Genomic DNA, 12012 nt, shown 5'->3' with positions numbered 1-12012 from the left:
CATTGTGTTCTAGATGATTTACCCAAACTTTTCTTATCAGCTTTTCTAATGCCTTGCTTACAACACTGGTTAGTGATACTGGTCAGTAGTTGAGTGGATTTTGTCTATTCCCATTCTTGAATAAGGGAACAATGTTTGCTTTCTTCCAAATATCAGGTAGTTTACCTTATCCCAAGGATTCCTTGAAAATCAAAAATAATGGTTTACTTAACTCCTTTGCACATTCATGTAGCACCCAGCATGAAATTTCATTAGGACCATTTGCTTTTCCTTTGTCTAAATTACTTAGCTCCTCCTGTATTTCTTTTTCTGATATTTGTATATCTGGTAGTATGTGTGGGCATGCATGTTCTATATAATCCCTCTCAAAATTATTTTCTGCTTTAAAAACTGATTGGAAATTCTTATTCAGTGCTTCACAAATATCCTTCTCTTGTGTGTAGGTGATCCCCTCATCTCTAATGGATTGTAACCAAAGTGATTTTGCTTCAGATATAGCTATAAAATAGCTTCGGTTGATCACTACTTTTATTTCCGATGTCCTCCTTAAACTGTTTTTGGGCTTCCCTCCTTATTCTTGTATAATCGTTTCTTGCCTGTTTATAGTTGTTATATGCCCTTTCACTATTGTGTCTTCTGTATCTGTTCCACAACAAATCCCTTTTTTCTTTTGATTTTTTGCATTCTGTATTAAACCATTTCTTCATTTTCTTTTCTGCTTCTTTGTGTAACATTTAAATCTTGTCCTTTAAGCTCTTTTTCCCAATCTATTTCTAAGAAGTATTTCTTAAGGTCATGATAGTTGCCCTTTTTGTAGTTAAGGTTCTTTTTGTAACTTTCATTACTATTAACTATGTCATATGAAATCCTGAAGTTTTAACTTAATACTGCGTGGTCACTTTTGCCGAATGGAGAGTGATACGTTATATTGTCAATATCATTTTCTTGCCTAGTATATATAAGATCTAGTACTGATGGTATGTCAAGTCCTCTTTTTCTGGTGATTTCTTTTACATGCTGTGTTAGGAAGAAGTCCTGCACAAGGTCCAGGAGCTTTAGTTCCCAACAGCTTTCCTGGCTTTTTATATCTAGAGTATTCCAATTTATATTTGTATTGAAATCATCAGTTAGTATAATTCTTTCAGACTCCTCCTCCATTCTATGTAGTAATGCTCTTAAACTTTGAATTGTTTTCCCTGCCAGGTCTTCATATTCTCCTCATTCCCAAATGTTTGATCTGGGTGGCATGTATAAATTTGCCACAATTATATGTGGTAGGTGGGGGCGCTCACCATCCACTCACTCAATGTAGTGCTGCTATCGGGTGTCTGCCCTGTCCTCTCCTCCATCCTTCATTCCTTCCATCTTCTGTCTTTCTTTCCTTCATTCTTTCCTCATCTTTCTGCCTGCGGGTGACTTTACACTCCCTCTTCTGTCTTTCATTCCTTCATTCTTTCCTCTTCCTTCTGCCCGTGGGTGACTCCACACTGACAAGCCAAATGGTTTCCTGTACACCAGGAAACCATTTACTATGCTGGGTGGTAACCATATAACCAAATTTTGGCGCCTGGTGGTTTAGTGGGTAATTATTGTGCTCCAGTCGGATTGAGCCATTGAAGGTTTATATCCAAGGGGTGATTGGGGTTTATTGCTCACGTAATGCCACTCAGGGATGAGTGAGGTTGGTCACTTTCATCTTAAATGTCCAGACCAACTGCCTAGCCCTGGGCTTCTACGCTCCTCATGGGGCAACGTAGGATTGGATGATGGATGGATGGATACTTTCCCTTCAGATGTACTAAGCTCTACTGCGATCAATTCTACCTGTGATGGTACATCTAGTTCTGTTTCCTTGACTTGCAGATTTTTCTTTGTTAATATTATAATTCCTCCTTTTTTTAAGTTCCTATCTCTTCTCCATGTATTGTATTCCTCTAGGTTTAGTGTATTGTTTGCTATCCTTGGTGTTAATTTTGTTTCAGCTAGGCAAACATTATGTGGTTCCTTTTCTTTGATATAATCGTTCATCTCTAGTAATTTAGATACTATTCCATCTACATTAGAGTACATCGATTTAATCATGTTTACATACTTGTCATGACCTGGGCCTACTACCTTTCACCTTTTTATTTCCTCCTATTTATGTACCACTTTCGAACCTGCAGTTCAATTACTTTGTAAAAAAATGTGTTCTTCCCTTCCTCTGATCTTCCCTCATTCTTTGTTTTTGCCTCCTCCTTCTTCTCCTTTAGTAATCCAAGTTCCTTCTGAGTTAGGCATCTTTTTATCCATACCTTTTTGAAGTCTTCTATTTCCATAATTTTGTTTGCATTTTTCAGTATTTCCTCCACTGTGTTTATATTCTGGAAGGTTACTTTCAGGGGTCTTGATTTATTTTCTCATATTTCCCTAGCCTTTTGTGTTCCTCTTTGTCTTTACTACAGATTTCCTATGACACTTCCTTCAATATGTTCATTACATTTGCCATCTCCTTTTTGTCTCTCGAAATCTTGTTTCATATTTCTTCCTCCTCTATACCAGTGATTACTACAGACTTGTTGATGTCTGCTGTGTGTTTCTGTGTGTGTGTGTGTGTGTGTGTGTGTGTGTTTATTCATAAAATACCATTAGAACCTTATCCTTTGCCAAAGAGTGTGATTGTAAATGTGTACAAGGGGAAGAGAGATGGCCTGGAAAAAGGAAATTGTATAGGCATAAAACTTGTGGACCAGATAATGAAGGGGTAATGGAGAGAGTTCTCTGAATAGAAAGAGTGAACATTGATGAGATGCAGTTTGGGTTCATGCCAGGTAAAAGGATCACTGATGTTGCATTCATTGTTCGACAGCTTCAAGAAAAATATATTGGGAAGAAAAGAAATCTGTACTTCGTATTTGTTGTTTTGGAGAAGCCTGTGACAGAGTTCCTAGGGTGGTGGTGAACTGGGCAATGAGAAAGCTTGGGTTTGACGAGTGGCTGGTTAGAGTGGTTATGGCTATGTACAATATAGGTGTGTCTGCACCCAGGTGAGAATGAATGGAGATTAGAATGATGAGGTTTCTGTGAATGTTGGTGTGCATTAGGGGTCAGTGTTGATCCCCTTATTGTTTATCATGGTGCTTGAAGCTCTCATGTGACTTCAGAAATGGACTTCCATGGGAGTTGTTGTATGCTGATGGTATAGCATTGATTGCAGAGAATGAAAAGGAGGCAGAGGAAAGATTTAGGAAGTGGAGAGATGATATGGGGCAGAAGGGCTTGAGAGTAAATGCAGATGAAACAAAAATGATGTATCTAGGGGCCAGTGGCAGTAGCTACTGTGAAAGAAAAGGGAGAATGACCATGCATGGTTTGCCACAAGGTTGTAGGAAGTAATTCCATCTTGTATGGTATTTGTGATAAGTGGGTCTGTAAGAGTTGTAGTGATATTAGATTACGAGATAATGCTGATTTCTTGTGTGTGGTGTGTTGGGGAGAATATGTGGAGATTGTCAGGAATGAAAGGATTGATCTTCCTGGTGAATCTCTTGAGTGTGTGGACAAGTTTTGTTACTTGTGGGAGGGGTGGGGCTGGAGCTAGCTCTGTGGATAGAGTGGGAGTGGTTGGAAGAAGTTCAGGGAGCTGTTGCCTCTCCTGACATTGATGGACTCTCCCTCCATGCTAAAAGGTCATTGTGTGTGGCATGTGGTAGGAGTGTATTGCTGTGTAGTAATGAGGCCTGGGAATGTTAGGAAGAGGATATTCGTAGGCTCATATGTACAGAAGTCTATCTGTCTATATATTGCCAGATGCCTTAATCCTGTAAGGAGTGGCCACAAACAAATCACTTCCATGTCGCCCTGTCCCCTGCCATTTCACTGCCTTGCTTCCAGCTCACACCCCCCTCTCTCATATACCTCTCCACTCCATCCCTCCATCTCATCCTTGGCCTCCCCCTCCCTCTCCCCTCCTCCACTGCACTCACATTTTCTTTTTTTTTTTTAATGAATGGAGGAAGGAAAAACAAAGGAAAGAAAATTAGTCCATGTGCCTAAAGGCTTCCTCCATTCATAAAATACTTATAACAATTGGATTTAAAATCGAGAGGATTAAATGTATGTGGGAAGCAACTCCCAGGAAGTGAATTCCAGAGAGTAGTAGTTCTGGGGATAAATGAATTTTGATAAGCAGAGGTTCTGCATTGTGGGGGAGTGTGAGTTCATGGGCGCTTCCAGCTGCCCGAGTATTTCGGAAGAAAATGTGAAGGGGAGGCACAATTGAAACCAGTTCGTTAGAGCACTTACAGTAAAATTATTGATAAAATAGTGCTAAAGAAGCAATGTCTTTACATATTGATAATGGAGGAAGGTCCTGAGTTATGGCAGGATTATTGATTAATCTAATGGCTTTATTTTGAATTTTGTCCAACTGCCTCAGTGCAACTGCTCCACATCCACTCCACAGTGGTGAACAGTATTCGATCTGAGAACGCACATGACTTGTATATTGTGGCCATCTGCTCGTCAGTGAAGAACTCACGAACTCTATACATAAGTCCCAGTTTTTTAGAAGCATTTTTAGCAAGGGATTTAACATAAGCTGCCCAGCTTAGGTTGGTGTTTAGAGTAACACCTAGGATATCAATTGTAGTGGATATGGGAATACTGACATCATTTAAAATTATGTGAGAGTCTGAGGGATTCTTTCTATTGGAGAAATTAATGTATTTAGTTTTCTGAGCATTAAATGAGACCAGATTTTTTTGTCCCCATTGATTAATTTTAGAAAGGTCCTGGTTCAGAGAAATTGCTGTGTTTATTTGGGAATTTAATATATCAAATTGTGTAAAGGAGGTACTAAATGTGAAAGACCTATGAAGGGTCGAGTCAACAGCATAAGAGTGTATTGGGTTGTGCGTGACTGATAGGAGGTCGTTTATATGAATGAGAAAGAGGGTTGGCGCCAAAACTGATCCCTGAGGTACGCCAGCATTTATGGAATGAAACTGAGAATAAATTCCATCTACCATGACCCATATTTTTCTACTGTGAAGGTAAGAAGAAATTAGAGGAACCAGTGATGCAAGGCCATAGTGTGACATCTTAGACAGTAAGGCTTTGTGCCATACTCTGTCAAATGCTTTAGAAATATCAAGTGCTACTGTGTGTGTTTCACCATGTTGGTCTATTGTTTTGTTAATCCGATGGGTAAGAAGACAAAGAATATCTACAGGTGAACGTTCCTGTCTAAATCCATACTGCCGATCATTGATCAATTTATTGATTTCTAGATGCTTGACTATGTGTTTGTTAATTAGTGTCTCAAAAACTTTACCGAGAACGGAAGTTATTGCAATTGGTCTATAGTTTGATGGATCAGAAGTTGCCCCCTGTTTAGGAACAGGATGGATATTTGCTTCTTTCCAAGGGGCGGGAAAAATTGAGGTACGGATGCATAAGCAGAAAAATTTTGCTAATACAGGAGCCAGCACTGAGGAGCAATTTTTAAGTACTATTGAAGGAATTTCATCTGGACCAGTGGCTTTGTCTGCTGATAGATTCTGTAATACGGCTTGTACGTATTACTCTCCTTGTCAGTCTCTCACTCTCCATCCTCTCCACACGGCCAAACCATCTCAGTTTGTTTCTCCTAATGCTTCCTATCACATGCACATCCACACCACAGTGCTCCTTCACATCCTCTTTTGTCAGTATGTCTTTCCATATGACACCACATGCCCCTCTCAAATAACTCATTTCCACTGCTCTCACTCTTGACTTGTGCTCCTCCAACAAGGTCCAAGCTTCACCTCCATATGTTAGAGTTGGTATGACAATACTTTCATGTAGTAACTTTTTCACGTCTTTGTTCACATCCATGTTTCTTACCACTGCTTTCAAGGACCCAGCAACTTTTCTTCTTTGTTGTTCTCTTTCAAGCACGACCCTTCAAACTTCCATCGTTACCCATCACACTACTGAAGTACTTAAATGCACTCAAATTTCCCAGTGATTATATGGTTGTGTTGTTCGTCCTTGAATGTGAGGCCTGGGGGAGGATAGGTTTGTTTAGAGGAGGGGTGAGACTGCAGTATATTGGTCTTGTGATGAGTAGATTGGATTGGTTTGGGCATGTGGAGAGGATTCGGGATGACAGTTGGGTGCACAAAGTGACAAGTGTGAACATTGAGGGTATGGTTGCGGGAGGCTGGCCGAAAAAGACCAGGGATAAGCCCATAGTGTGACATCAGGAATAAGGGACTGAATAAGGAGGCTGCCAGAGATTGAGCAGCATGGAAAGCTGCCATTAGGTGATCAAGACCAATGAATGCAAGCATATTGGTCTTTATAACCAAAACATAAACAAAACAAAATGAAACTGTTCAGAAACTCTTAACTCAGATAACTGCAAAGTTGAGAGGGCACTGCTGCATTGAACTACACAGATTCCTACCATCTTGATCCTTGTGTCAAAGAAAGTGACCCAGATGTCTCTTTTCTCTCATGTTGTAATTGTCCAGTTGACAAAGCATAATGTTGTATTTCAGATGAGTGGTGAGAGGGCACCTTGAGAGTGGAAGCCAAATGTACAAATTAGCCAGCGGTCACAGCATCATCGGAGCTAATGTGAACCCTCCTGACCACAGCTGTAAGATAATGGTTGCAGTATCATTCAGATATTCACATTATCTTTTCTGGTTCTGTGTGCATATATTGATCTACCTTGTTATTAGGTTTACCAATAGGTGTAATGGCAACTGTTGTTCTAGGTCCGCAGCTGAAGTCTGACCAGTGAAGCAGACGCATAAGAGTGTGGTCATCGAGGAGCTGCCTGAGTAATAAATGTTAATTGTAGACAGGAATGAGGTTACAGCATGTGTTGTCTAAGCACATCCTACAAGAGGTACCATGATCAACAATTTGGAAGCATAACTCTTTGTTAATGCCTTTCAGTGTAATAAATGTAAATAATTTGCTGTGTGGTAAGAGTGGATGTGTTAGTGCCTTTCGGTGTAATAAATGTGAATCATTTGCTGTGTCGTAAGAGTGGTACTTGAATCATTTAGCTGTTGTATCCTTTATAGTTATGGCTATTTTAAAACTGTTTGGGGTGGAAACTAGAGGACAACCCTTAAACTGAGAAACATTTAATTTCTGCCTCAGTATTGACATTTTTTTATTCCATAGAAATGACCTGTGCAGTTAAATTTATGGTTCAGTGGTAGTTAGCTGTGCATTATCTATGAATATCTCTCATATATACTATGTGTTGACAGCTGTGGTTTAGTAATAATGATGTACAGTACATGTTGACAGCTATGGTTCAGTTGCAGTTTGTGTTGACAGTTATTGTTCAGTAGCATTGGGAACATTTCCTAACATAAGAATGATGTTGGTCACTGATGATGATGTGGAATATTATGGTTGTTTGTGAAATGGAACATAATGGAGAATTGAGTGAGTTTGTCAGTCATTAACCTGCTGACTGCTGGGTTCATATAAATACAGACAACCCTAAATGCATGCTCACTGCTAGGTCCTTATAAATATGGACTCAGCTTTGGGAAATAACCATGGTGCAAATACATTACTTAGACCGAAAATTATGATAGTGGGTGGCAGGCCTACTCTCCCCCTATTACCACAGGCCACATCCTCTTTCATTATTGATCCTAGAGGATATAGGAACTGAAGGGGTGACTGTAAATACTTGTTTATACTGTATATACATTGTTGTAATAGTGTAAGGATTGTACTTTGTGTTGTACGTCACTTCATGCAACTATTTGCTACAAGTGTGCCGAACGAAGTTTCATTTTACATGTGCTAAAGTGTGTATACTGAAATAATGCCACAGTATTCATGATTTCATTGTGCAGAGTGTTATATATTGTTTTACCCCTGCTTCACATGTATGTACTTCCTTCATGCACATGTGTTATGTACCAGTATGATATGCGTGCAGACTGAAAGTATTCTATGCTCATGTCCACACCATGAAAAAATGCTGTATCCATCCAAATAATGTGGTGCCATCACCTGCAAGTTACCGCTTGGGCCAAATTTGGCCCCATTTTCACCAAGAAAGACGCTTTTTTCACCAGAAAATGGTCAAGGTGAAACCCTTCTATGGTAGTAACATTCTTCTTACCTGCTAACAGGTGCATATCAGGAAAAAAAAATATAAACTGAAAATTGACCGGCATTGGGGGTGCTTTAAGATAATAAGTGTGTGGTAGTGCATTGGTTAAGAGTCAGGATGGATGATGATGCAATGCAAGTAATTAAGAAACACCCAGATGGGAAATTAAAAGTGTGAGATGCATGACTAATAATGGAAGTGGCTAAGGGTAAACCAGATGTGAAGTTAGAGAATAAAGTGTGTGAAAAAATAATGGAGATAGCTAAGGTGGAACCACATGTGAAGTCAGAGTATGAGGACAATGAGGAAATGTTCATCAGTGATGGGATTGTTGAAGACACTGGCATCCTCTCAAATGAAGCCGAGAAGTTCAAATGTTCAGAGTGTGATAAAATATTTAAGTGCAAGAAGTATCTTGCCCGACATTCAGTAGTTCATTCTGGATTGAAGAACTTTGAGTGTAACAAATGTGGTAAATGTTTTGGGAGACAAACTATCCTTGCCCGGCACTTACTAATTCATTCAGGAGTGAAAAAATTTAAGTGTGATGAATGTGGTAAAATGTTTAGCCAGAAGTGTAGCCTCAACCAGCACTTATTAATTCATTCAGGAGTGAAGAAGTTCATGTGTAATGAATGTGGAAAAATGTTTGGCGATAACAGTACTCTCTCCAAGCACAGACGAATTCATTCAGGAGTGAAGAAGTTTGAATGTGATGAATGCGGTAAAAAGTTCAGTTGGAAATGCAACCTGGACCAGCACTTATTAACTCATTCACAAGTAAAATTCAGATGTGATAAATGTGGTAAACTATTTGGTGATAAAAGCATCTTCACTAAGCACATACTAATTCATGATGGAGTGAAGTTTAAATGTGATGAATGTAATAAAGAGTTCTGTCAGAAAAGCCAGCTTACGAGGCACTTACTTGTTCATTCAGAAGTAAAAAAGTTCAAGTGTGATGATTGTGGCAGATTGTTTAAAACTAAACAGGATATAGCCAAGCATGTTTCTCTTCATGGATAAGTCAAGGAACAGCAGTGTTTCGAATGGGATATGATCTTGTGTTCTTGTGATGTAAAAAATGCTTTTTCATTATACACATGAACAGAATACTGTTTTTTGAAAAACCTAACTTTTAGTAAGCTGATATGGTTAGAAATAATATCAATATTTCAGTCTTAGGGTGCATATTAATTGTATTACAGCTAGTGGTGTATGATATACATAAACATAGGGGAGTTCTTTAAGTAACCCCATCATTAATGCGGGTTCTTTATGTGTTATTCTATATTTGATTGGATAGATAAACCCTCCCATATTCAATAAGAATAATCAGTATGCACGGGGATATTCCAGAAATTGACCTCCAAAACATGGACTGCCTGGCACTGACATGCAAAATCTTGCACGATGAGTTATGTCAGCATGGCTGGTGATATTTACAGTGACTCTACTACTCTTGATTGTGAACCAAATGACCCTTTTCCTTTCATATTTATCACAACTAGATAGTCAGGATTAATAATAATGTATTTTTGGCTGAGAATTTGAAATTCACATACTGCAATGAATATGAAATTCACATACTGCAATGAACCATTCCCAATTATCAATTTCTGTCCTTGTGAATGTGACACGGTAAATGATGTGCAATAACACCTGCCCTTTGTGCACGGGCTACTACTGGAGGTAGACAGAACTTAGTGGGATCCCTTGTCTTTCCATCCCCTTTTATAGTATCTGATGACCACTTATTTACCACCTAGTACACTGATTAACCCAATTTTATGTCCAGTAATGTTCCTAGAGGTTGTATGTTAACTCCATTGAATGTTAGATATCAATGGGGAGGGAGAAGTTGGAGTTGTTAAAATTATCCAAGAGAGTCAAAAGGGGGATTTGGGAAGTATTTTTGGGTTTCACTACACCGGTTAGCCATATAACATGGGTTTCAGTGGTACCATTTGCACAGTTTGATTTGGACAGTACAATTCAGTGATATATTAACTGCACAAATGGAGGGGTCCCTGTATGGAATACGGTATATTGTATGTAGATGCAAAGATATTGATTTTGTTTCGTTTCATTTTGCTTTATTTTTTAAGGCTCCAACGTGCTTGCATGCGTCAGCCTTGGTCACCTAATGGCGGCTGTCCATGTGACTCGATCTCTGGCAGCTTCCCTGTTTAGACACTTATCCCTGAGGTCACACTCAGTGACCTCGTCCCAGGGCTTTTTCGGTCTACTTCTTGCTACCCTACCCCTAACATTAATACTTTTCAGTTTCTGCAACCAGTTATCATCCCCCATCCTTTCCACATGCCCAAACCATCTTAATCTACCCCTCCTCATCACAAAACCAATACACTCCAGTCCCATCCTACCTCTCAACTCTTCCATCGTAAATCTACTCCCCCAGGCCTTGCACTCCGAGATGCACTGCACATCCACCTAATCATTGCCATTTCTGTACGTTTGAGCCTGCGAATATCCTCGTCCTTTACTGCATAGGTCTCACTACTGTACAGCATTACACTGGAGCAGTGGCGTCTTCGTTGTGGGTCTATCCCCCAGAGGCTGTCGAAGTGGAGGAGCAGACAGCACGGGGGCCATACCACCACAAACTCACCTCCCCAACCCCCCCTGAGAATCTGGGAGTGGCATTGATCACACGGCAAGTACCACATCTCCTAACACAGCAACATTATTTTTTCTACAATGAGAAATGACTCTCTGGCAGGCATTTCTTGAAGATTTCCTGCCGGTGACACTGAGAGCAATCCAGGACCCATCAACATATACATATGCCCTACATGCTCAAAACCCATCACTTCAAGTCAACAGATAAAAGGTTCAGTTCAATGCAATTCTTGCAAGAACTGGACCCATTTCATGTGTACAACACTTGCATCCAGAAATCGTTACACAAACTCCTGGACCTGCTCCTTATGTTCCTTCTCCCCCTCCCTAACCCCCCCACCAGCCCCTCTCCTACTTCCTCCACACCTCCTCAACCTAACCGTCTGGTTCTTCCCGCACCATCCAACACCCCAACCCCTCCCATTCCACCCAAACCCAATCCACCCCAACCCTTATCTCTATTACAACCTTCTCGTACCTCTTCCCCTCCACCCATACCCCTACCTACCCCCCATGCTGCAGCGCCCAACACATATCGTACACACAACATTAACATTCTTCAGACATAGATGGCATAAACACCAAAAAACAAGAACTCACACAATTCATCGAACAACAAAACATGCATATTTTCATTTTACAAAACTTCACAGAGCAGAAAAAGCACCAACATTTCATAATGGGGTGCTTTCAAAGCTAGTATTCCAGTAGATGTCACCACCATTGGAACAAACACATTTCCCCGCGCAGTTTAAGAAGTATATTTTTCTTTTGTTAAATATCTACACTTGTGTGAAACTGTGAATCATAGTAATGTCATATACCATGTAATGCTAGGTGTTGTAGGCTCGGCTTCCCGTTCCTTAAACGCCTAATGTGTAGCGGGGTTCTCTTTCGAGACCGGGGCTTTGGACAAATAAGAGAGAGGTAGGACACAAAAACTCCAGGCAATAACCTTACACATGGATTAGTCAGACGTGGGAAACAGCAGATGTTACAAATACAATATTCTGGTCGATTATAAACACATATCTAGATAATGTAATTAGTATCTCACAGGATACTGTTAGAGAATGCAGTGAAATAACACTCGAGGCGGAGTATTCTGGATTAGTACAGTCCAAGGTCTCTAAGCGCGTGGAGAGGTTAGAGATGATTCTCACTAGGGGAGGGTGTAAGGCACTGGGGTCTAATTATGATTATGGTAGTATGAGGCGGAGTTTACTAGTAACGTGTTCACTTTGTTA

The 12012-nt window shown here is 40.1% G+C and overlaps 1 long non-coding RNA gene across 1 annotated transcript in view; it reads left to right on the top strand.

The window, feature by feature from the left end:
• LOC145413619 (uncharacterized) overlaps positions 1-9436 on the top strand; it is a 46157-nt gene extending 36721 nt beyond the window's left edge. Inside the window, exons 2-3 of the long non-coding RNA XR_013899760.1 lie at positions 6528-6628; positions 6750-9436. This is a non-coding gene — a long non-coding RNA (uncharacterized LOC145413619). The remainder of the gene's footprint in view (positions 1-6527; positions 6629-6749) is intronic.
• Positions 9437-12012: the final 2576 nt, after the last annotated feature.

This window comes from Coenobita brevimanus, chromosome 97 (assembly GCF_032717465.1).
Source record: "Coenobita brevimanus isolate Jiangsu-jjx chromosome 97, ASM3271746v2, whole genome shotgun sequence".
NCBI lineage: Eukaryota > Metazoa > Arthropoda > Malacostraca > Decapoda > Coenobitidae > Coenobita > Coenobita brevimanus.
Note: the sequence above shows the minus strand (reverse complement) of the source record. Positions and strands in the feature narration are given on the sequence as shown.